At 45.7% G+C, this 26,624-nt stretch overlaps 1 protein-coding gene across 3 annotated transcripts in view; it reads right to left on the bottom strand.

Moving 5' to 3' along the window:
* Nucleotides 1–22,917, bottom strand: part of B3GALT5 (beta-1,3-galactosyltransferase 5) — a 90,411-nt gene extending 67,494 nt beyond the window's left edge. The window contains exons 1-2 of one of the 3 annotated variants that reach the window (XM_040423081.1): nt 22,854–22,917; nt 22,627–22,748 (exon numbers count right to left, since the gene is read on the bottom strand). The gene's annotated coding sequence lies outside the window, so the exon portion shown is untranslated. Of the gene's footprint in view, nt 1–2,600; nt 2,720–22,626; nt 22,827–22,853 lie in introns of those variants that run through there. The other 2 variants (XM_040423080.1, XM_040423079.1) reach the window with 2 other exon arrangements.
* Between the last annotated feature and the right edge of the window lie 3,707 nt (nt 22,918–26,624).

Below are 26,624 nucleotides of genomic sequence, written 5' to 3' on the forward strand. Positions count from 1 at the left end.
GCGGATCCGGCATTTCAATGTATTTGTCATACAAATCAGGATCCCGATCCGTCTGACAAATGCCATCAGTTTGCATACGTTTTTGACGGATCCAGCAGGCAGTTCCGGTGACGGAACCGCCTGCCGGAATCCTCTGCCGCAAGGGTGAAACATTATCCTACTTTTGCAGACTGTGCGGCCGCTGTGCACCTATGTCCAGGAACCAAAACAGGATAGCCACTACAATCTTGTCTTTCATTATTCTGTGTATGTAAGAGAGGGGGTCACCATAGGAAGCAGCATGAGAAAAAGGGGGAAACCATGGGGAACATTTGTGAGGAAAGGGGGGTTGGAACACAGTCTGTGGGAGGGGAGGAATAGGGAGCAGGGAACTTGAGAGAAAAGTACAGAAAGCAGTGGTAAAGCTGGAGCCGCACGGCTCAGAATAATTGTGCAAACTAAAACATTGGTGCAATTAGTCTGCAATTTGTGGTCACACAACTTTTTTAAAGCTCCAATTTGGCTGTGATTGTGTAGTGTCTGTCTAATGTAGTGTACGGTATGTAGTGTCTGTGAATGGTATATAGTGCGGTCTGTGATTGTGTAGTGTCTGTCTAATGTAGTGTACGGTATGTAGTGTCTGTGAATGGTATATAGTGCGGTCTGCGATTGTGTAGTGTCTGTCTAATGTAGTGTACGGTATGTAGTGTCTGTGAGTGGTATATAGTGCGGTCTGTGATTGTGTAGTGTCTGTCTAATGTCGTGTACGGTATGTAGTGTCTGTGAGTGGTATATAGTGCGGTCTGTGATTGTGTAGTGTCTGTCTAATGTAGTGTACGGTATGTAGTGTCTGTGAGTGGTATATAGTGCGGTCTGCGATTGTGTAGTGTCTGTCTAATGTAGTGTACGGTATGTAGTGTCTGTGAATGGTATATAGTGCGGTCTGTGATTGTGTAGTGTCTGTCTAATGTAGTGTACGGTATGTAGTGTCTGTGAATGGTATATAGTGCGGTCTGTGATTGTGTAGTGTCTGTCTAATGTAGTGTACGGTATGTAGTGTCTGTGAATGGTATATAGTGCGGTCTGCGATTGTGTAGTGTCTGTCTAATGTAGTGTACGGTATGTAGTGTCTGTGAATGGTATATAGTGCGGTCTGTGATTGTGTAGTGTCTGTCTAATGTCGTGTACGGTATGTAGTGTCTGTGAGTGGTATATAGTGCGGTCTGTGATTGTGTAGTGTCTGTCTAATGTAGTGTACGGTATGTAGTGTCTGTGAGTGGTATATAGTGCGGTCTGTGATTGTGTAGTGTCTGTCTAATGTAGTGTACGGTATGTAGTGTCTGTGAATGGTATATAGTGCGGTCTGTGATTGTGTAGTGTCTGTCTAATGTAGTGTACGGTATGTAGTGTCTGTGAGTGGTATATAGTGCGGTCTGTGATTGTGTAGTGTCTGTCTAATGTAGTGTACGGTATGTAGTGTCTGTGAGTGGTATATAGTGCGGTCTGTGATTGGATATTTTTATTTGCTGTGATCTGGGGGTCTGGTCTAAATGTTGAGCACCACTATTTTTCATTGATATGAATGGTGGTGATTTTTTTATGCGAGTAGTTGGGGTTTGGGTACTGGGGCTGTTTTGGGGTCCCATTTCAGCCTTGATGGGCTCTCTGGATAATGCATGGCCATGTACCCCAGTGTGAGCTCTGGATAACAGGTGGGGGGCGCTGTATGTGACACCTCAAAATAGTAACTTAGAATGCCTCGGAGTCTATTAAAAACAGGTTTTCTAAACTAGGAAACAACTATAACCTCCTAAATAAGTTTTACTTCTGAGCTAAAGCTTCCTAACCACAAAGAAACCCGAGAAAACGAGGACACATAGAGATGACATAAATGTCGGTGTATGCATAAAGAGTACATAAAGGTCCGAATACCAATCATAGAATCTCATATAAATGTAATCATATGCTAAGAATAATAGGCTTTCATAAAAATATTAAATAAAAATGATAATATTACAAAAAAGATAAACCATATAATCACATGATTATTGTAATTATTATTGTAGGAACCAAAAAAGTAGTAAAGAAAATCTTACCAAAAAAAATACAAAAAAAGTAGAAATAAAAAACAAATGTAAGGAAATCATTAAAATTGTCATGCCAACAATGAAAAAATATATTTTTTTTTTTAAAGGGATACATTTATGACACAAAAATATAAAAATAATAAAATAATCATTTGAAACTGATATAGATAAAGGCCACTTTCACATAGTCAGCATGTGGTCAGTATTTTTGCATCAGTATTTGTAAGCTAAAACCAGAAATGGGTCCAAAACACAGAAAAGGCACAAATATTTCTCTGTTCTTTTGGCTTTCAAAAACTGACCAAATACTGGCCAAATACTGACCGTGTTAAAGAGTCCATGTAGAAATTTCCACTGAAGATACCATTTCTGCTGCACCTGTCTCATGCTGGTTTGCACTCCCTGTATTGATATCTAGGGCTTACACGTATTTAGGATTTATGCTTGCATTGTGCATCCCTTCCCTCTTACAACAAGTCCATTGTCTGTAGATGCTATTATTATCTTACATTGGTTATGAGTAGCTGGACTCACCTTTCAGATTTATCAACCCTTCTGCTCCATCCTGAAGGATAAAAGCCACCTCTGAATTTGCGTGCAGTCACTAACAATAAGGAAGCAAACAGAGCTAAGCGCCGCCGCCAGTCCTTCCCCTGGAGAGGGAGAGAATGATCAGTCCATTTACACCATGGGAAGGAGGTAAGGGACTGTGTGTAAAGTTACACAATACAGAGACGCTTTGCAAGGAGGAGGGAGAAGTTATCACGCTCGGCTTGTGATGCACAGAAGATGGGACTATTATAACACAGTCAAGAGGTTCTTGTGTAATTGTTCCTAACTACAATTTTAAAAAAATTCCCTTTTCATGTTGTTCGAGATCCCTTACAATATCAGTCACTGGAAAAGATGGATGACACCAATACACGTCCAACAAGGGTTGTCACCCAATTCTCCTTGAAGGGGTTCTCCAAGAGTATAAAATGTCCCCTCATGTGCCGGGCACCCCACAGGTAATATACTTACACCGGTCCCCGCGCCGCTCCTGGTTCCCGCACCGCCGCTGCTGCTTCTCCCTGCAAAACATCCGGTGTCGGGGGAAGAGCAGCCAATGGCAGGCGGGAACGAGCCTCCGTAGCGTCACCAGCGATGCTAGGGAGGCTCGTCCCCGCCTGCCATTGGCTGCTCCCCTCCGACACCGGATGTTTTCATCCGTGTGCAGGGAGAAGCAGCAGCGGCGGTGCGGGAACCAGGAGCGGCGCGGGGACCAGGGTATATATATTCCATGTCGGCACATGAGGGGACATTTTATACTCTTGGAGAACCCCTTTAAAGGGGTTGTCCTGCCATATATTAACAACCTATTATCAGGATAGGCCATCAATATCTGATCGACAGGTTCGGACCCCCGCTGATCAGATATTGATGACCTATGCTGATTATAGGTCGTTATGGCAGGACAACGCCTTTCAGCTGTTTGTAGAGGAGGCGACGCTCCATGTGCTCGCCGCTTCCTGGTCTTTACACTTTGTGCTGTCTCCTGTGCAGCGGCGGCATAGAGTAATTACAAGTACTCGCACCATTCAAGTGAATGGACAAAGTACTCGTCATTACACTGAAGCTCCGAGACGAAGCGCAGTGTAATGAAAAGGAAGCGACGCTGACATGGAGCACTGCCTCTTCTTCAGGTGTCGGACCCCCACCGATCAGATACTGATGACCTATCCTGACATCAATATGTATGGCTGCACAACCCCTTTAAGTGCTGCAGAGCACATCCATTCCTGAAGCAATATACTGTAAAAGTAGAATAAATATCACCGCCGATTCATTATGATTCTCCCGATCCGGGTGTTAAGATAACAGCCTCTTTGCAGAACCAGGGAAAGGCATTTGTTGGGTTCATATCCTTAGGATGTGGATGTAATTGAAGATATACACAGTTGAATCACATGCTCTTCCAACCCATGTTGTGACGGGTCTCATTGTCTTGCTGGAAGATCCCATCCTCCCCAGGAAATACAATCAGCATTCACGGATGTACATGATATGCAAGGATGGATTCATAAGCAAATCGGTGCCTTCCGCATGGATGAATGGCCCAGAGAACGCCACAAAAACATTCCTCAGACCATAACGATGCCCCCACCAGCTTGACTGCAGGGTGTTTGTTCTCTGATATTTCTCGCCTGACACACCAACGTCCATTCCATGATGTAGAAAATATGACAACCCTTTCCCAATCAACTGAGGTCCAATTCCGATACTGAAGCGGAAATAGAAGCCTTTTCTGCTGATGCAACTTCAGTAGCAGAGGTGCCGTGACCATCTGTCTCCTTTGGAGACCCATACGCAGTAGGCCCAACACCATTAACCAAAGTCCTCAGAAAACAATGCTTTGCTAAGGCATCCCATCTGAACTGTTGTTTTAGACACACATCTGGTCGCCCCTGTTCATTTTGGGGGTGAGTTGCTCCACTGATGTTCACCTCTCACATCAATGAAACGTGGTGCTCCACAGTTTCCACATCACTTATTCACAATGGTGCCATTTGTCCACCCATGAGTCACCACAGCAACATGTGAAATACCGGCATTTTAGACGCCGGTCTTAATACCCCTTTTAGCTGGCGTTGGATGCACCAAATTTATGTAGAGGCGCCAGCCTCTACATAACTTCAGTGTATCCACCGCCGGCCTAAATCTACAATGGCTCCCTTGCTGGGGTAGATTTAGACCATTTTCCATGCCTAAAACAGGCATAGAAAATAATAAATGAGATGGGCCTGACGGCCTGCCCCCTTCCCTGCCCGTGTCATGTCCTCTTTTTTTAAACCTGGCATGAGTGAGGAAAAGCCGCTAATTTGCACCACAATCTACAACAGATATACGCCAACAAGTGTTAGTAAATGACTCCCTATGTGATGATGCGCTGCACAAGAGAAGAGCAAAAGAGAGGTCCTGGGCAGGAGAAGCCATCATGATGGTCTGAACAAGATCAAGAGAAGAAAATAGAAGAACTCCAATCAGAGAAGACATCACCTGTGGGTCACTGGGTGGCAATTTATATTCACTTGTATGGCATGATGTCCTGACAGTCCCCTGGTGTTAACCTTTTAACCCCCGTGCAGGGATGCAGATGTTATGCTCTGTGGATTTGGATCCACTGTGCCAACCGCCCAGGGGTGCAGGGACACCGGAGTGGCATTCCAGAGGAATCAGGCTAAGGCCTCATGCACACGACCGTTGTTGTGTTCCGTGTCCGTTGTTCCGTTTTCCGTGATTTTCTGCGGACCCATTGACTTTCAATGGGTCCGTTGAAAACTCGGATAATGCACCGTTTGTCATCCGCGTCCGTGATCCGTGTTTCCAGTCCGTCAAAAAAATAGGACCTGTCCTATTTTTTTCATGGACAACGGTTCGTGGACCCATTCAAGTCAATGGGTCCGTGAAAAAACACGGAGGCACACAAGATTGTCATCCGCGTCCGTGATCCGTGTCCGTTTTTTTCCTATCATTTGCAAGGCAAACTTGACATAGATTTTTTTTTCACTTTTCATGTCTGGTGATCCTCCAAAAATCAAGGAAGACACACGGGAAACAAAAACGGAAACGGATCACGAAACAACGGAACCCCGTTTTGCGGACCGTGAAAAAATACTGTCGTGTGCATGAGGCCTAACTTGTAGTCAGGAACAGGCTGAGGTCAAAGTCCAGAAAGGCAACTCTCAGTATACTAACACGTAAATGGCTTATAGCTCAGGTAGCAAGGTAAGGCTACATGCACACGACCGTGTGTGTTTTGCGTTCCGCAAATTGCGGATCCGCCAAAAAAACGGATGACGACCCGTATGGCATCCTTTTTTTTTTTGAGGATCCGTTTTTTTTGCGGATCCATTGTAATAATGCCTATCCTTGTCCGCAAACTAGAAAAAAATAGGACATGCACTTTTTTTTTTTGTGGAGCAATGGAACGGACATACTGATGCGGACAGCACACGGTGTGCTGTCTGCGTTTTTTGCGGACCCATTGAAATGAATCGGTCTGCATCCTATCCGCAAAAAAAACGGAACGGACACGGAAACAAAATACGGTCGTGTGCATGAGGCCAAAGAGTGAGAGAGAGAAGCAGGTATTTATAGGGGAGCTGAAGAATGAGTTAGACTTCGTTCACATCACCGTTCAGCCTTTCCGTTCTCCTGCTCCGTTTAGGAGTAGGAGAACGGAAAGGACAGATTTGGCACATAACTGACGCCAAACTGAACCTCAGGACCCCGTAGACTATAATGGGGTCCGTTAGGTTTCCGCTCAGAAGAAGATTTTGGAGCAGAGACAAAAGTTGTGCATGCAGGACTTTTGTCTCTGCTTCAAAAAATCTTCCTCTGAGCGGAAAACGGAAGAACCCCATTATAGGGTCCTTAGGTTCAGTCCTTTCCGTTCTCCTATTCCTAAATGGAGCAGGAGAATGGAAAGGCTGAACGCTGATGTGAACGAAGCCTTACTCAGCACCTGGCTGAGGAGAGAAAGGCTATAACTCCTACTGTGCTGAACCTGACTTGAAATACACTGAACTATACGCCTGTTCACACATACAGACCGGATAGACACATAACAGTGGACTTCTCTGCTGGAAACCAACCAGGCTACTACCTCTTAGAATAGTCCCGGTGTGGTTGGCATCTGATCCACGGGGACAGAGACTCCTGTGCGAAACGTTGCTGTTACCACATGGGTGAATAAAGGACTTTCTTTTCTTTTTAAGAGTGCTGCCCTCTTTTCTTTTTTGCATTTTGGGTAATAGCTTATTCCTCTTGGGCTTTCACCTGCTTGTTTTGTTTTAGTGCCAGTGCTGCCATTTCTTGTTATATATATACAGGGCTTTTTTTCTCAGAGAAAAGGTGGTGGAACTCACCCCCCCTCCCCTGGCCACGCCCCTACCCAACCCTAGGACCGCCCCCCCTACCCGCCCCCTAAGACCGCCCCCTACCCACCCCTAGGACCGCCCCCTCTACCCAACCCTAGGACCGCAAGTAAAATTTGGGAGGGGGGGGGCTATAAAAGTCCAGCCCAGCAAAGAAACCCCCCAGATGGGGATGGCACTGGATCTGGGGATGGCACTGTTAATGGGGGGATCTGAGGATGGCACTGTTATGGGGTGGAGGATCTGGGGATGGCATCCACAGATCCCGCATCCTATAACAGTGCCATCCACAGACCCCCCCCCATCCTATAACAGTGCAATCCACAGACCCCCCCACCCCATAACAGTGCCATCCACAGACCCCCCCACCCCATAACAGTGCCATCCACAGACCCCCCCCCACCCCATAACAGTGCCATCCATACACCCCCCCACCCCATAACAGTGCCATCCACAAACCCCCCCACCCCATAACAGTGCCATCCACAGACCCCCCCACCCCATAACAGTGCCATCCAGAGACCCCCCCACCCCATAACAGTGCCATCCACAAACCCCCCCACCCCATAACAGTGCCATCCACAGACACCCCCACCCCATAACAGTGCCATCCATAGACCCCCCCACCCCATAACAGTGTCATCCACAGACCCCCCCACCCCATAACAGTGCCATCCACAGACCCCCCCACCCCATAACAGTGCCATCCACAGACCCCCCCACCCCATAACAGTGTCATCCACAGACCCCCCCACCCCATAACAGTGCCATCCACCGACCCCCCATTGCCGCTCCAGTACAGTTATACAATGTGTAATTAAATGTATAATGATTCCTGCTGCCCCTCAGTAGTATAACATTCAATGTATTGTACTCACAGCCGGCTACTGACATCGTAATCCAAGCCGGCCGGGCAGACGAGCGGCAGCATCACTGACTGACGTCACCTGCCTGGGCCGCCTGCTTCATTCATAAAGTAGGCGGCGCACTCACGTGACGTCAGTCAGTGACGCTGCCGCTCGTCTGCCCGGCCGGCCTGGATTACGATGTCAGTAGCCGGCTGTGAGTACAATACATTGAATGTTATACATTATACTACTGAGGGGCAGCAGGAATCATTATTCATTTAATTAAACATTTTATAAGTCTCTACTGGAGCTGGGGGCCGGAGCACAGTGAACGCACCGGCCCCCAGCTCCTCCTCCCAGTCCCTCCCCGCTGATACATCGCAGCTTGCGATGTCAAAAGGTGGCGGAACGCCGTTCCGGTGCGTTCCGCCAGAAAAAAAGCCCTGTATATATATCACTAGCAGAAGGACCCGGCTTCGCACAGGTATATTTCATCTATTTCATTTAATGTTTCTGTGTGTCGTTAAAATATATCGACAGTATCCCCCATAACAGTGACCTCTACAGCACCTCGCCCCCTTAACAGTGACCTCCACAGCCCCCACCCCTTAACACTGACCCCCCCCACAGTGCCCCGCCTTCTTAAAATAGGACCTCCACAGCTGCCTATCCCCTTAACTTTGACCTTCACAGCAGCCGCTCTGTTAACAGTGAGTTTCACAGCACCCCACCCCCTTGACAGTGACCTCCTCAGTGGCTCGCCCCCCTAACAGTGACTGAAAGGAATCCATGTTCTTTTTTATGTCAAAACCAATTCTGCTTTTTGCCTAAGTTTCGTTTCTCTGTTAGGAACTAACTCTGATTGCTGTGAAACTAATTGCTGCTAAGTTTCTATTCTCTGTAACCCTGGATTTTATCTCTTTGGCAGTTGGCACTACTCCCGGACAATATTCCTAATATGGAAGTTCCGTTTTTGTTTCTCTTTTTCTGTCTGTAGAATGAAACGTGTTAATATGATAGGTTGATATATATGCTAATAAGGGGGGTAAAGCCCCCTCTATATAACCTGTGTGCATTAAAAATAAACCTCAGAGTGTTCATTCAGTACATCACTGTTGTGTCTTTCGTTACCTACTGAGTGAAGCGCTCTCCTGACGTCAGAAAGGGACTCAGACCAAGCCGGTACTAGAAGTTTGGTGCCAGGGGTACCAAGTGAGACGTTGAGATTCCTATCAGTGACCTCCACAGCAGCTGCCCCTTTAAGGCTAGGGCTACAGGACGACATGTGTCGCACGACCTGTGTGCCAAATTTGGTGACGACCGGTCCAGTCGTTTGGTTGCGCATAAAGAACAGCCAGACAAAAACTCATTTTTATAATATAAGAGATATCTCTTATATACATAAAAATGAGTTTCTGTCTGTCTGTCACTCTAGACGTCTGTCTGTCTGTTCTTCATGCGCGACCAAACGACTGGACCGATCTTCACCAAATTTGGCACACAGGTACATCAGGTGTCCGGGGAGGTTTTAGACCGGGTCTCAGCTCTCTAGGACTTACTGTTCCTGAGATATTCCCCAAAAATGACCTGCATTAGCCAATACAATCCTGCAAGTCTTTCTCTTCAAATCCCAACTGCTATAAACACAGTTTTACTCCAGGTTTCCATAACAACCCAGTCATTTTTCTTTACTGTTTAAAGGGGCTGGCACTGTGGAGGTCACTGTTTTTCAAGAGGCGGGCACAGTGGAGGTCACTGTTATTAAAGGGGCGGGCGCTATGAAGGTCCCTGTTAAAGGGGTGGGCACTGTGAAAGTCACTGTTAAAAGGGCGGTCACTGTGAAAGCCACTGTTAAAGGGGCAGTCACTGTGAAAGTCACTGTTAAAGGGGCAGTCACTGTTAAAGGGGCGGTCACTGTGAAAGTCACTGTTAAAGGGGCAGTCACTGTGAAAGTCACTGTTAAAGGGGCAGTCACTGTGAAAGTCACTGTTAAAGGGGCAGTCACTGTTAAAGGGTCGACCACTGTTAAAGGGGCAGTCACTGTGAAAGTCACTGTTAAAGGGGCGGTCACTGTGAAATTCACAGTTAAAGGAGCAGTCACTGTGAAAGTCACTGTTAAAGGGGCGGTCACTGTGAAAGTCCCTGTTAAAGGGGCGGGCACTGTGAAAGTAACTGTTAAAGGGGCGGTCACTGTGAAAGTCACTGTTAAAGGGGCGGTCACTGTGAAAGTCACTGTTAAAGGGGCAGTCATTGTGAAAGTCACTGTTAAAGGGGCGGTCACTCTGAAAGGGGCGGCCACTGTGAATGTCACTGTTAAAGGGGCGGTCACTTTGAAAGTCCCTGTTAAAGGGGCGGGCACTGTGAAAGTAACTGGTAAAGGGGCAGTCACTGTGAAAGTCACTGTTAATGGGGCGGTCACTGTGAAAGTCACTGTTAAAGGGGCGGTCACTGTGAAAGTCACTGTTAAAGGGGCGGTCACTGTGAAAGTTACTGTTAAAGGGGCGGTCAATGTGAAAGGCACTGTTAAAGGGGCAGTCACTGTGAAAGGGTCGACCACTGTTAAAGGGGCAGTCACTGTGAAAGTTATTGTTAAAGGGGCGGTCACTGTGAAAGTCACTGTCAAAGGGGCGGTCACTGTTAAAGGGGCGGTCACTGTGAAAGTCACTTTTAAAGGGGTGTGCACTGTGGAGGTCTCTGTTAAAGGGGCAGGCACTGTGAAGATCATTGTTAAAGGGGCAGTCACTATGAAGGTCACTGTTAAAGGGGTGGTCAATGCTAAAGGGGCGGTCACTGTTAAAGGGGCGAGCACTGTGGAGGTCACTGTTAAAGGGGAAGGCACTGTTAAAGGGGTGGGCACTGTGAAGGTCAATGTTAAAGGGGCAGCCACTGTGGAGGTCAATGTTAAAGGGGCGGGCACTGGAGAGGAAATTGTTAAAGGGGTGGGTACTGTAGAGGTCACTGTTATGGGGGAAACTGTCGATATCTTTTTACGACACACGGAAACATAAAATGAAATAGATAAAATATACCCGTGCGAAGCCGGGTCCTACTGATAGTATATATATAAAGATGAGTTTCTGGCTGTCTGGCTGTTCTTTATGCGCGACCAAACAACTGGACCGATCTTCACCAAATTTGGCACACAGGTACATCAGGTGACCGAGAAAGTTTTAGACCGGGTCTCAGCTCTCTAGGATGTACTGTTCCTGAGATATTCCCAAAAAATGACCTGCATTAACCAATACAAGCCTTTCCGTTCATAACCCAACTGCCATACACACGGTCACATGTCCCTTATCAGCCAATAGAAGCTTGCAGGCCCTTAGTCTCCACATACACACAGTTTTACTCCAGGTTTTCATAACAACTGATTGCAGGTTTTTCACTGATATCCAAACTGAGATACACATGATGCCTATGGACCAATGTAAACTCGCAGGTTCTTCAGTCTTGACATACGCACAGTTTTACACCAGGTTTCCGTAGCAACCAAGCTATTTATGACCTGTAATAGTCAATAGCAGTTCGCAGGTCCTTAAATATTCAGTCATATGACGTGTATCAGCCAATATAGGTTCACATTTAATTTACCAGGTTTCCATAACAACACAGCCATAAATAGACTGTACCTATACTGGACTGCCATACTGGATGTCAGCATTCTTATAAATTGAAACGTTTTTTAACTACTCATGCCTCCAAAAAGGAAAACTGCAGTTGGATGCAAGACTTCTGCAGCAAAACGCATAGCTGCTGCTCGAGCTAATGAAAACTCTCAGCAGACCCAAGTCCATCTCCAGGATGACAAGCTATGTCACAGTCTACAACGAGCTGCTGAAACTCCCCAGCAGACCCAAGTCCGTCTTCAGGATGACCAGATGTGATATTCTAATCGACAAGCTACTGTCTGGGCTGATATGCGTTATCCTGCTTTCCATTATAATTCCCTATCCCAACATGATCATGCTGGGTTGCTTCAGATTGTCCAAATGAATAAAGAATGCAAACACTGCAGTGCATTTAAGTACGAAGGCGAAGGACCAGGGATGTGCTGCTCTGGAGGAAAGGTCAGATGACCCGATTTATCTGATCCACCAGAAGATCTTATAACTTTGTGTGATGGTTCCTCCCCTCACTCTGCCGAGTTTCTCAAACATATCCGGGTATACATACAACAATGCCTTCCAAATAACCTCATTTGGATGTGGAAGACGTGTGCTGGAGCAGGGATACATGCCCACCTTCAAGATCCGGGGGCAAGCCTATCACACAATTGTATACCCTTTTGCTACCATTTAATGAAGACAATTTAGAAGCATTGCCTTTAGGTCTTCAAGTTTTTTTTCATGGGTGACCGCTCTGCAGAAGTAAATGCCCATCACAGAAACAATCCCCTCACTAAGCCACTTATAGTCCGTATGTTGCAAAATATGTTTCACCAGCACAATCCATATGTACGATTGTTTAAGACTGCCATTGAAAGAATGCCGTCACCCGCATACAAATTGGCCATTCAAGCTGACAAAGCACCGCAAGGCCAACATCCTGGAACATTCATTTCACCTACAATCAACGAAGTTGCCATAATCATTATTACGGACAATTCTGATAGGCGGAATATCATCCTACGTAAGAGAGACAATGTGTTACAAAGGATAAATTAATTTCACAGGTCCTATGATGCCCTACAGTATCCATCGGTTTTCTGGAATGGGCAGGACGGCTATCACTTTTACATTCCTCAGATAATAAATGGGTCACCATCACAGGATAAGACTGTATCGTGCATGGACTTTTATGCCTCCATGATTATGATTCGCAGCAGTGATCCTGGCATTACAAACTGGCTACTGGCCTTTGGTGACTTGACTCACCAACTGTTGGCCGACGTTTATGCCAAGGTTGAATTCGAAAGGCTAACTGCGTGCAACAGAATATATCAACCTCTTGGATGCAATTCGTACTGACAGGAGACCTGACATTGTTGGACGACAGGTCATTCTGCCTTCTTGCTTTATTGGCAGCCCGAGGCACATGCATGAGTATGCCCAAGATTGCATGACATATGTCCACCAATATGGTCGGAAACACCTCTTCATTACTTTCACCTGCAATCTAGATTGGCCAGAAATGAAGACCATGCAATTCCCTAGCCAGGCCAACATTGTGCGACATGACTTGGTTGCACGAGTCTTTCAGCTAAAAGTGAACAAGCTAATGGATTTTCTCACCAAGGGTTGTATTTTTGGAGAACCCCAGTGTTGGTGTTACACAATAGAATGGCAAAAGTGAGGATTGCCACAATCTCACATTTTATTGTGGCTTAAGGAAAAGATTCAGCCAAACCAGATTGATTCAATAATTAGTGCTGAAATACCTAACAAAGAAGTGGATCCTGCACTCTTTCAGACGATCACCATGGCCCCTGTGGAGCAGGTTACCCAAACATCCAAAGGTTCAGCATCTCTCTGTGTATTTTACTACTGACAATGCACCTCAAAGAGCTCAGAATCCACCTAGAACATCTCTGACGGCATTTTTTGAACTTTTACAGAGAGACGAATTTGCAAGGACGCTGCTTTATGTTGAGGTTCCTGCTTACTACACGTGGACTTCTGCAAAGACGTGGCAATCTCGTAAACAAGGCACTCGCATTTCAGGTCAAGATGTTGTTGTTACTAATGCGCTTGGCAGAGTCTACACTGTTCATCCTAACTTTCAAGAATGCTTTTATCTTCGTCTGTTGCTTTATGTTGTTCGAGGTCCAAAATCCTTTGAAGCAATCCTGACGGTCAACGGTACACTTTGTCACTCATACACTTTGTCACTCATACAAAGAAGCATGTTTGAGATTAGGCTTACTTGATAATGACCAACAAGGGCATGATTGCCTTCAGGAGGAAGTGATAAGCAAATCACCTGTCAAAATCAGCGAGCTGTTTGCGATCATTCTTATATGCTGCCATCCTTCCAAACCTCAGGAGCTCTGCGAACAATACAAACAACAAATGGCTGAAGATGTCCTGCACCTTGCCCAGAAACAAGAAAATTATAATTAGCTGCAGTTGACTCCTCTAATTGAGAATCAGGCGGTGATTTTTTTTGGAAGACAAAGTCTTTCTTGCAAATGACTGGTTTAGGTTTGTCACAGTTTGACTTGCAATCACCACAATGACATGGTCATCAACAAGTGAGCTATGAGTTAATCAGAGAAACCGCTTATGATATTAGCCAACTAACACAATATGTTGCTACAAATGAGCCCACGCTTGACAACGTGCCAGAACAAGAGAACGTTTATGAAACTCTTCTTCAAGATATTCAAAGAAACACCGGAGGAATCTACTTCCTGGATGCTCCTGGAGGAACAGGAAAAACGTTTCTCATTAATCTGCTTCTTGCCAAAGTACGATGTGCTGGTGACATTGCTCTTGCAACTGCTTCACCTGGCATAGCTGCCACTGTACTGAATGGTGGCAGGACTGCCCACTCCACTTTTAAGTTGCCACTTGATTTGACCAGGGAGGACCTGTTTGCAATTTGAATGCAGAATCAGCCATGGGCGATGTTCTCAGAAGATGCAAATTTATTGTCTGGGATGAATGCACCATGGCACACGAGCATGGCTTCTAAACAGTCAACAAAACACTTCAGGACTGCAGACAAAACCAGAAACTGATGGGAGGAGGATTGCTTTTACTGGCTGTAGACTTTAGGCAGACATTGTCAATCGTGCAAAAAGGCACGGTAGCTGATGAGCTGAATGCTTCCCTGAAAGCTTCACCACTTTGGCGTTTTGTTAAGAGGCTTACACTCAGTGCAAACATGCGTGCCCTTACTTCTGGCCACAATACTGCACAGCAATTTGCGCAAATGTTGCTACAGCTTGGAAGCGGCCAACTCAATGATGCAAGTGGTGTCTTTTCCTACAAAATTCTGCAACGTTGTTCCATCACTTGCTGACTTAAAAAACAATGCATTTCCTGGCATTGCTCAGATATTTGCACAAGGGAGGGAGGTTTACTATCCTTGGCTTTGTGAACAGCCAATTTTGGCTCCGAGGAACAATGCAGTGAATGCGATTAATGCTGAAATTTTGAGAGACATACCGGGACAAATTGTCACATACACTGCTGTTGACACAACTATAAATCTTGAGGACAGCATAGAATACCCTGTTGAGTTTTTGAATTCCTTAGAACCGACTGGAATGCCGCCATATCACTTAGAATTGAAAGTTGGAGCTCCAATAATACTGTTAAGAAATGTTGATGCACCACGACTTTGCAATGGAACCCGACTCTGTGTCAAACAATCCCTCCGTCATGTGATTGAGGCTACAATACTGACTGGCTGCTCTCAGAACGAAGAGGTCTTTATTCCTCGCATCCCTCTAATCCACAATGACAAGCATTCACCATTGCATTTTAAGTGACTACAGTTTCCTGTTCGACTTTCTTTTGCAATGACAATTACAAAAGTAACAAGGTCAGTCCCTGAAAATTGCTGGTGTCAACTTGGAACTACCATGCTTCTCTCATGGACAACTATGTGTCGTCTGCTCTAGAGTTGGCTCAGGCAGAAATCTTTACATGTAGTGATAAATGGGTATTGGAAACGGGTGGCTCTACACAATAGGTAAGATGTATGGGTGCTACTATCAATAGATCCCCCCTATCAATGAATAATAAGTATAGCAATTGGAGATAGGCACAACCAGAATATTTGGTTCACTTGGAATAACAATATATTTATTGCACATCAGATAATAAAAATACTATAAACATAATAAAAAATATTTGCGGCAGTCAATAGCAATAAAAGAATATTAATAAAACACTAAAACAAGGAGATAGGTTATATCACCAATTGATGATGTGCAGTGGCACAAGCAAATCATACATATACAGTACAGACCAAAAGTTTGGACACACCTTCAAATTCAAAGAGTTTTCTTTATTTTCATGACTATGAAAATTGTAGATTCACACTGAAGGCATCAAAACTATGAATTAACACATATGGAATTATATACATAACAGACAAGTGTGAAACAACTGAAAATATGTCATATTTTAGGTTCTTCAAAGTAGCCACCTTTTGCTTTGATTACTGCTTTGCACACTCTTGTCATTCTCTTGATGAGCTTTAAGAGGTAGTCCCCTGAAATGGTTTTCACTTCACAGGTGTGCCCTGTCAGGTTTAATAAGTGGGATTTCTTGCCTTATAAATGGGGTTAGGACCATCAGTTGCGTTGAGGAGAAGTCAGGTGGATACACAGCTGATAGTCCTACTGAATAGACTGTTAGAATTGGTATTATGGCAAGAAAAAAGCAGCTAAGTAAAGAAAAACGAGTGGCCATCTTTACTTTAAGAAATGAAGGTCAGTCAGTCAGTCAGCCGAAAAATTGGGAAAACTTTGAAAGTAAGGGCTATTTGACCATGAAGGAGAGTGATGGGGTGCTGCACCAGATGACCTGGCCTCCACAGTCACCGGACCTGAACCCAATCGAGATGGTTTGGGGTGAGCTGGACCGCAGAGTGAAGGCAAAAGGGCCAACAAGAGCTGAGCATCTCTGGGAACTCCTTCAAGACTGTTGGAAGACCATTTCAGGGGACTACCTCTTGAAGCTCATCAAGAGAATGCCAAGAGTGTGCAAAGCAGTAATCAAAGCAAAAGGTGGCTACTTTGAAGAACCTAGAATATGACATATTTTCAGTTGTTTCACACTTGTTTGTTATGTATATAATTCCACATGTGTTAATTCATAGTTTTGATGCCTTCATAGTCATGAAAATAAAGAAAACCCTTTGAATGAGAAGGTGTGTCCAAACTTTTGGTCTGTACTGTATATGTATGATTTGCTTGTGCCACTGCACATCATCAATTGGTGATATAACCTATCTTCTTGTTTTAATGTTTTATTAATATTGTTTTATTGCTATTGACTGCCGCCAATATTTTTTATTATGTTTATAGTATTTTTATTATCTGATGTGCAATAAATCTTTACATACTTGCACCGGAGAACAAGACAGCCAATGTTGTTTAGCCAAGAGTGCTGTCTTAGATTTCTACTAAGGCTACTTTCACACTCGCATTTTGGGCAGATCCGTCATGGATCTGCAAAAACGGATCCATTGTAATAATACAACCGCATGCATCCGTCATGAACGGATCAGTTTGTATTATCTGTAACGTAGCCAAGACGGATCCGTCATGAACTCCATTGAAAGTCAATGGGAGACAGATCCGTTTTACTATTGTGCCAGATTGACTTGTCCCCATTGACTTACATTGTGTGCCAGGACGGATCCGTTTGGCTCAGTTTTGTCAAGGCAGCGTTTGTGTCCGCCTCCAGAGCGGAATGGAGATGGATCGGAGGCAAACTGATGTATTCTGAGCGGATCCTTTTCCATTCAGAATGCATTAGGGCAAATCTGATCCGTTTTGGACCGCTTGTGAGAGCCCTGAACGGATCTCACAAACGGAAAGCCAAAACGCCAGTGTGAAAGTAGTCTTAATTAGAATTGTTTCCCACTGTTACACACTTATCGACATTGTTGAAATGTTTCATTTGTTTCCTGTATGATTAAATAAATATATAGGAGTAGAATTACTTCTATTTTGTAGTAAAAGGTTTACTTTAAGGAAAATGATGTCCTCAAACCCGTAGCACATTTTTTAACCACACACACACAAACGACATACAAAATAGACCAGTGCAACACTGGGCAATTCTTATAGGGCCACTACACAAACAAAAAATGAAATATACCTGTGCGATGCCGGGTCCTTCTGCTGGTCTCTTATATTATAAAAATGAGTTTCTGTCTGTCTATCCCGAAGTCAGTTTTTTATGCGTGACCAAACGATTTTAAAGTTTTTTTGCAAACAGGCACTTGACACCCATTTACATACCACAAATATCAGCTAATGTTGACAGAACCAGTTTGCAGACCTTTGGTCTCAGGCAGCACATTAACCATGTATGTTGGGCAAAGTGCATACTTGCATTTGAAAAAAAAAAAAAATGATATTTGCTATTTTAATATTTTTCCTCCATATAAAAGTAAAAAAAATGTCAAGATGCTGGTTTTGTTCTGGCTCCACGTCTGCCACGAAAAAAGAAAAGAAAAACAAAACCCTTCTCTTATTATTCCACACATACGGTATATTTGCCACATTGTCATTATTTTATTTGGATCAGGAAGTAGAAATAACTTTCTGTGTTACGTTACACCATGGGTACTGTGCTGGTCATTCAAAGCTTGCATAGTAAAATATCAATTTTCGCAGATGACACTAAACTGTGTAAAGTAATTAACACTGAAGAGGACAGTATACTGCTACAGAGGGATCTGGATAGATCTTTAATCCCCTGCCCGGCGCGCTTCTCTAGTCAGGCTTGAAGTCACGGGGGCAGCGGCCTCCTTGCTTCAAGTCACGGTAACCACGTCCCCTTCGCTGTGATTGACAGCGCTTATGCAAGACAGTTCGGCTGGCTTTGCCGAACTGCCGGCTGTCAGTCACAGCGACGGGGCGTAGTTACCGTGACTTGAAGCAAGGAGGCCGCTGCCTCCGTGACTTCAAGCCTGACTAGAGAAGCGCGCCGGGCAGGGGATTAAAGATTCTTGACATTTGTGATGTTTCTTTTATGTTTAAAAAAGATAATAAAATCTTATTGAACCATAACTACCTGCAGGAAGATAAGGATCGTTACAAACATGCTGCTGGCTACTCCAAGGTACTGCTGCCAGCTTGGGATGTTTTTAGGAGGTTCCCTTTAAAAGCTGTGGACACCTTGGCCATGAAAAAAATCATTTTTATATGGTTACTTTAAATAAAAATTTTAAAAGTTGCAGTAAGTTTCAGGATGCATTTTTCATTCTTTCATTCCTTTTCAGACCCTAGTTTCAAGCATGTGGCCATGTCCCTCCCAGTATCTGTGTGTCCAGGATGCTTCTGACCTCCCCATGCTGCCTTGTGTAGGCTTTCCTCCCCATCTACAGCCTGTGTGAGTTCCTTGAGGGTTTCTCTCTCCAAACACATCTGTTACGCACAACCTCCTCCCCCTCCACAGCTGCTATCTGTAACACTGAGGCAAGGGAAGGTGAAAGCAGAGAGGTCCATTGGAAACAGGAGCAGACTTCTAATGGATCGATGGGTTCTGCAGCACCAGCAGCTAGGTGAAGGAATTACACAAACTCTGCAGAAGCAAAAGGGTAGGCAACGAACAATTAAAAACTCAGTGCAAAGGGGTCAAATAAGGGATCTGCATTACGTCTTGTGTGTTGCCACTCTCTGGTATTACAGTTTTGTTAAAGGAAATACCAGACAAGAGTTTTGCCTCTTTGAGACATGTTTAATCCTTAAAGCGACTCCGTCACCTGGATCAACCCTATACAACCTGGCATAGAGCCTGGTAGGGTTGCTGATTAAACCGATACCTATCTTTTATCTGTAGGTAGTAGTGTTGTAGAGGAATTTGAACTTTTAAAATATGCTAATGAGCTATTGGAGCACCAGGAGGCGGGCTTATGCGGTTCTAGCACCACTCCAGCGACACCCCTGGTGCTCCATACTGATGCCCCTTTGCTTCAAATCACACCCCCCCCGCCCCCTTTAGGTTGACAGCCTACACACTCGCTGCCTAGAACGGCGCGTGCGCACATCCTGATGAGCGAAGATGTACACTGCGCATGCGCTGTTAATGTCACTGAACCCAGAAATGGTGGCACGGTCGACTTCAAGTCATTCTACACAGCGGGTGTGCAGGTGCGAGATCTCAGCGCTAGACCAGAGGTCTAGTGCCGTCAATATAAAGGGAGAGGGGTGTGATTTGACGGAGAGGGGCTTCAGTATGGAGCACCAGGGGTGTCCCTGGCAGGGGCGGATTGGGAACTTAAAGTGGCCCTTGAAAAATTACTAAAAGTGGCCCCGGGATCCAAAATGATGGAAGGCAGGGGCAAAAATACCATATTGTGGCACATTATACCACCCCAACAGCCAAATACCGCAGTCCATCACAAAATACTGCCAGCAGCACAAAATACATCCCCAACGACTTCAATTGGCCGGCCGTGAGGAGGGCTCAGGCGGCCCATCGACCCAACGGGTAATTTTCTTGTAGGGTCTATGGCCAATCCACCCCTGGTTGCTGGAGCAGTGCTTGAACCGCAAAACCTGCCTCCTGGTGCTCCTTAACATATTTATAAAAGTTCACATTTCTCCATAGCGCTACTATCTACACATAATAGATAGGCATCGTTTTAATCAGTGTCAGCAACCCTCCCAGGCTATATCCCTGGTTGTAGAGGGCTGATCTGGGTGACAGAGCCGCTTTAATCTGGGGGCGGGGGTTGAAGTCTCTCTCGTGCTGTAAAATGCTAATTTGTATTATTTTTGCATCGTTTGTGCTCCGTCTCATGAGATGAAATAGACTGATGGCAAATATGGTATTAAAGGGCTTATGAAAGAGATGCTGCTAAGATATACAAAATTGTAGACAAAGAGACATGGATGCTCATCCACATTGTACTGTCATCTAGTGCGTCTAAACAAAGTGTAAAAAATGAATATGAGGTCTACATTAAAGGGGTTCTCCGAGTGTTTAGTTCTGATGACCTATCCTCAGGTTAGGTCATCAGAAATCTGATCGGTGGGGTCCAAATCCCGGCACCTCCACTGATCTATTGTTTGAAGTGACCACGGCGCTCATCGAGCACTGCAGGCCATGTTACGTCACCTTCATCAGTCACATGGACTGGTCGCGGCTAAGTCCCATTCAAGTCAATGGGTCTGAGCTGCAGTACCAAGCAACAGCCAGTGTACAATGGACTGCGCTGTGCTTGGTAAACTTGCGAGGAGAGCGTCAAGGCCTCTTCAAACAGCAGACTGGCGGAGGTGCCGGGTGTTGGACCCCCTCCAATCACATATTGATGACCTATCCTCGGACAACCCCTTTAACTGTACAGGCCCACATGCTGACCGCTTTTATTGCATCCCTAATTTGGCGCAGCCACCAAGCAGCCCAACAGCACCCCTGCTGTCGGGCTAAGCCCCCATGGATCTGGGTCACACCACCCACAGGCACAGCATCACAGAACCAATGGCCACCATGTGAATAGAGGACAAAAGCTAGTATACACCACTTTTTGATTGGTGGAGGTCTGTCCTCTAGGATCTTAAGAAAGAAGGAGCCCCGTTTATTTAAATGTCATGGCTGCTGTGCAGCATTGTGACCCCTTCATTCTCAGGGTCAGTGAGGTCCCAGAGGTTAGATCTCCTGCTATCATCAAGCCAAATGCCATCACTTTATGAAGACCTACTTTCAATTTTTCCACTGTCTCCTTTCATAATCCACAATTACCCAGAGTGCAGATGAGCCCCCGTACCCACTGGGCACCATAGTTTATACCCATGCCACTCAGGAGTCTGGGAAAACTGGGTATAAATCCCAGATGGAGCAACCGTGGCAGCCTAATATTATAATTAGGGTTGAGCGAATCGAAGTTCACAATGTGGACTTCGATCCGTATTTCAGGAAAAATTTGATTCTCCGCAAAGCTGAATTTCGGTAAAAATTAAAAAAAAATCAATCATACTTACCATTTGATCACACTGAAGCTGCCGCGGCCATCTTGTTTGAAGATCCCACGCAAAATCTCGTTCGTGGTGACGTCTGACGTCACCACAGCGGCCGACGTGATGACGTCATTTTTGCGTCATTTTGGATCTTCAAGCAAGATGGCCACAGCGGCCTCTTCGCATTCAAATGGATGAGGTAAGTGCAATTTCCTTTTTGTTTTTTAAATTGCAAACACTAAAATGCTTTAATGTTGATCTCAGATGCTGCGATCAGCAAGGAATGCGGCATCTAAGGGGTACAATGACGGGGGGGTGGGGGGGGGCGGCGTAATCGCAGTTTCCTGTCATTGTACCCACTACTTACAAAGTAACTCCGCTCATCTCTAATTATAATTGCCTTTGGATACAGCACCCAGCTTTTCCAGAAACACATCTCACTAATAAACGGACAGTCGCAAATGGAGGATGCGTTCGTTCATCAACCTTTCTACTGTCTGACAAGCGGCTAAATCATTTGTTACAATGTAACCTAGAGGTAAAAATGTATCACTCAAGGCCGGATACAATTGTAGCAAACGCATTCTTAGGGCTCATGAACATGTGCCGGCCGGACCCGTGCTACGGGCCACAAATTTTGGTCCGCAATGCACGGCCACCATAGGCAGACATAGAATCCATTCACTTGAATGGGGTCCGCGATCCGCATCCGACGGTCCGCACCGCAAAAAAAAGTAGTGCATGGACAGGAATACTTCCGTGGGGTTCCGTGCCTCGCCTTCTGGATTGTGGACCCATTGAAGTGAATCCGTGATGTGGTGCACTAGCGGACGGTATATTACAGACCCGCTGTTTGCAGGCCGCACTGGCCGACCACGGTCGTGTGCATGAGCCCTTAGTGTGCATGAGTCCTTAGGATTCCATCCAGAATTTTCCTACTCAAAAGCAGAATACTCTTTTTTTCTGATGCAGAGGTCCAAACCCCCTGAAAACTAGACATACCATGTAGTGTAGTGTATTGCATATGAATCTCAGTCTTTGGAAGCAAGACGACAACAAGGGAATTACAGGCATCTTCTCCCTGAAGGTCATGGACCTACTGCCGGCTGCTGCATGGCAACCACTGGGATCCTTGGCAAGGTGTGACAGTAGGTAGTAGATGCCTAATATCCGCAGCTAATCCACATCTATAATCATCGACTTACCTTTTGATAAAGATGGGAAACACCAACAGCAGAGGAAATCACTGCAGGCCTTCTGAAACTGAGCTTCCGGCTCTATCAGGTTATAACATGTAGATGCATCAAAGGGAGGACGCAGCCTATACCTTTAAGAAGAAAAAAAGAACACAATAATGGGCAAAAAACCTGCAAAACAAGTGCTCAGCCTTCACATTGTGCAGAGCATCCCCTCGGTAGGCTCCTAGGTTTACCTATCATGAGTCATTGTTATATTGGACCAATGAGCTAGAACGTAATCCTATCCACATATCTTCACAAAGCCTTCCTGAATGTCTATGGGGCGTCATCCATTAACCCAGTTTCAGAGAGGTGGAAATGCTGGAGGGCACAGTTTGATACCTGTTCTTTCCTGCATCAATACAGACGTGAGAACAGATTATCACCCAGTTTTCCCTGCTAAGATATGTTACTCAATATTGCTCAATGCCAAGCTGCAGCTGCAAAAGCAAATACAGTATCTGGATTGGAGAAAAGGAAATTTTACAAAAATTGGGATTTATAAATGTTTTTGTCACTGTATTCATAATGGCTTCTTGGATCTGATGTGTGCAGCAGCTAACCTCACGTGCAATTATTATATATATTGTTTAGCAAATCGAAGCAACCAAAGTTTAGGAAAAATTTGATTCGCCACAAATCCGAATTTCCTCACGCTTCCTGGTAATGAATCAGTTTTTCCTAAAATAGCGACTGCATGTGTTAAAAGGTGAAAGTAAGAAGCCCGGGAATGAGAGATCTGCCACAATGCCGTGCAGCCAGCCAATATGCAGGTAGCCATCCCCTGTGATGTCACATGCCCTATAAAACCCTCATCCCGCACGGTGTCCGCCATTGTCCTGTCAGCTGAGCAAAGGGAGAGACGTGGCAAGCGCTCACGCGCTAGGGACAGTGTTGCTGAAAACTGTTTAAAAAATAATATATATATTAAGTAGGGAGACTGTACTGAGACAGCAGGGAGACTGTACTGAGACAGCAGGGAGACTGTACTGAGACAGCAGGGAGACTGTACTGAGACAGTAGGGAGACTGTACTGAGACAGCAGGGAGACTGTACTGAGACAGCAGGGAGACTGTACTGAGACAGTAGGGAGACTGTACTGAGACAGTAGGGAGACTACTGTCATGCCCCGCCCTGACTATGTGCGGAGGTCGGCCAGAATAGCAGCACGAGTTTAGTGTTCCTCCCATCAGGTGCAATGGGTGGGGTCATTAGTTTAAATAGCACTCCAGCCCAGTGCTCTGAGCGGATTATAGAAATCACTTTGGTCTTGGAAGCTAGGAGGGAAGGTTGGCTGTTCCAGCTCAGAAAGATAAGTGTGGTTTCTAGTTTGATTGTTTTGTGTCATCTCTCCCATCCAGGTTCTGTGCGAGTAGGCTGCTCCTATTTCCCCTCTTCACTATCTCAGGGAATTTAGGGTGTTTCAGCCCAGGCATGGGGACAAATCATACCTACCACCAAGGTCTGCATGTGGGCTGAGCAGTGCAGGGAGAGAGGTCAGGGATTAGCTAGGAGGTGACCCTTCCCCTGCCTCTCGCCTAGAGCCTGGTTGGTGGTTTATTTGTTAGTCTGAGTGCACGTCCGTCGTGACATTATAATCCGCCCAAAACTTTGACTGTCATTACTCAGTGGATTTGTGATGACGGCAATTGAAGCATTAGTTGACCGCATGCATGGGCTATCCCTAGAGGTTGCGGAGCTGCGTGGTTCGGTCGCACGGTGTCAGAGGAGGTCAAGGTTGTGTGGAGCCTAAAGTGGCTCTTCCTGATCGATTTTCAGGGGGGTACGGATGACTTTGTCCATTTTAGAGAGTCCTGCAAATTGTACTTTCGGCTGCGTCCATCGTCGTCAGGTGATGAGAGTCAGAGGATAGGTATAATTATTTCTCTGCTTAAAGGGGACGCGCAATCCTGGGCCTTTTCTCTGCCACCTGGTTCTCGGGCGCTCTGGTCGGTGGAGGAATTTTTTAAGGCTCTGGGATTAATCTACAATGACCCAGATCGGGTCTCAATGGCAGAGTCGCGATTACGTAATTTGTTTCAGGGGGAACATACTGCAGAGGCTTACTGTGTTGAATTTAGGAGATGGGCTACTGAATCAGAGTGGAATGATCCCGCGTTACGTAGCCAGTTTTGTCAGGGGTAATCTGAAAGATTGAAGGATGCCCTTGCTTTTCATGAATACCCAGACTCTTTGGAGAACGCCATGTCTTTAGCAGTACGGCTAGACAGACGTATCAGAGAGAGGTATAGGGCTCCCCCTGCGCAAGGTATCCCTTCTGTGAGTGGTTTAATCTCTACTGCCTCCCCGGGTGATGTTAGTGTCACGGCCACGGTTTTGGCCGTGACTCCTTGGGAGCCGCATACAGTTGCCCGCGGTTTGGGTTGTTGTTTCAACCGCAGCTTGAGGCTTGATGTTGTTTGCCTCAAGTGCGGTTGCCGCGGACAACAGGTATGTGTGCGGTCCCTTTGGAGTTTGTGTGCATGTATGTATGCACTGTCGTTTGTCTGTGTGCACTCTGTGTAGTGTGTGGTGTGCATAGACACCTTTCCTGCACTGTGGTTGCCCGTGGCAACGTTTGTCGTTGTGTACATGTGGTGGCAGTGTCCCGGCCTTGGGGCTGACTCCCAGGACACGGTTGCCACCCATGTCGTTGCCTGCGGCAACAACCACAGTGTGTTTGTTGTGTTGGACACTTTCCCTTTAAGTTGGTGTTTTCCCTTTCCTGTGGTGCTGGAAGGGTTAACTCCCTTCCCAGTGTGTGTGATGTCACTGGGTGTGTCTGACCGTTGGGCGTGGCCTCTTAGGCCTATAAAGCCTCTCACTTTGGCATGGCTCAGTAGGTTGCTTCAGTCATGCTTTGCTGTTGCAGCCTCCTGTCATTTCCATCTTCTTGTAAGGGCCACCCTTCCGGTCATAAGTTCTAATACCGTGATGTGTTGTTGATGTCTTGTGTCTTTGGTTTTTGTGCAGCTATGGATGTCCTGGTCCTTGTGTGTCTTCATGTGTGTGCTGTTTACCTTTGTCTGTGTGGACAGCCTTTCCTTAGCATGGGTTCCAGTCAGCAAGGCTGAGACAGGTTTGTGTGGAACTGTTTGGTTCACCTGTCTTATCCATAGTCCTGTTTATGTACCCCCTTCTTCATGCTGCTTGGCCAGTGAGACTCCTGCTCCTCCGTGCCTAGGAGGAGTGGGTTGTCTTACCCTGCTCCTTAGCCCAGGGACCGGTCAGAGGGTAAGTCAGGGATCCGAGGTTCCTGCACATGGGTCCTCCTACCATCAAGGTCGGCCCATGCAGGTAGGAGACAGGGTCAGCGTTAGGGACGCAACAGGAGGTGACCTGCTCCCTGATTCTGTGTTCCTGGCGAGTAGCGACTGGACATCTTCCCACACCGCACGGCTGAGGATTTCCCCCATCCTCAGCTGTGACAGTTACAGGTAATGCGGGGGTAGCGGAGGAACCCATGCAATTGGGTCAGATTTCTTGCCATTCTGATAGTAGAGACTTTAGGAAATTACACAAACTATGTTACTATTGTGGAAAGAGTGGTCACTTTGTTTTTGCTTGTCCTTATGTTAAACCGCAGGTGGTAGAGAAAAAGAAAAAAAAAACTTCCCTGACACTTGGTAGCATGAATGGTGTGGTGGAGCAGGCAGGTATGCAAGCTCCCTGCAGTTCCAGTTTTCTCCTTCCAGCTATGGTGGCGCTGGAGTCAAGAAATGTTTTTTTTTTAGGTGTTCCTTGATTGTGGTGCTGGGGTAAACCTAATTGACTTTCTTTTCCTTCAAAATCTAGGACTAAGTACTTGCACTTTAGAGAACGAGATTCGTGTTTTTGCAATTGATTCTTCCCCTCTTTCTCAAAAGAGCCTTACTCACATTGTTCATGGTATTCACTTAAGGGTGGGTGATTCACATGTTGAAATTATTTCTTGTTTTGTCTTGAAGGATTTTCCAGCTCCTATA

The sequence above is a fragment of the Bufo bufo genome, chromosome 3 (genome assembly GCF_905171765.1).
Source record: "Bufo bufo chromosome 3, aBufBuf1.1, whole genome shotgun sequence".
NCBI classification, from domain to species: Eukaryota; Metazoa; Chordata; class Amphibia; order Anura; family Bufonidae; genus Bufo; species Bufo bufo.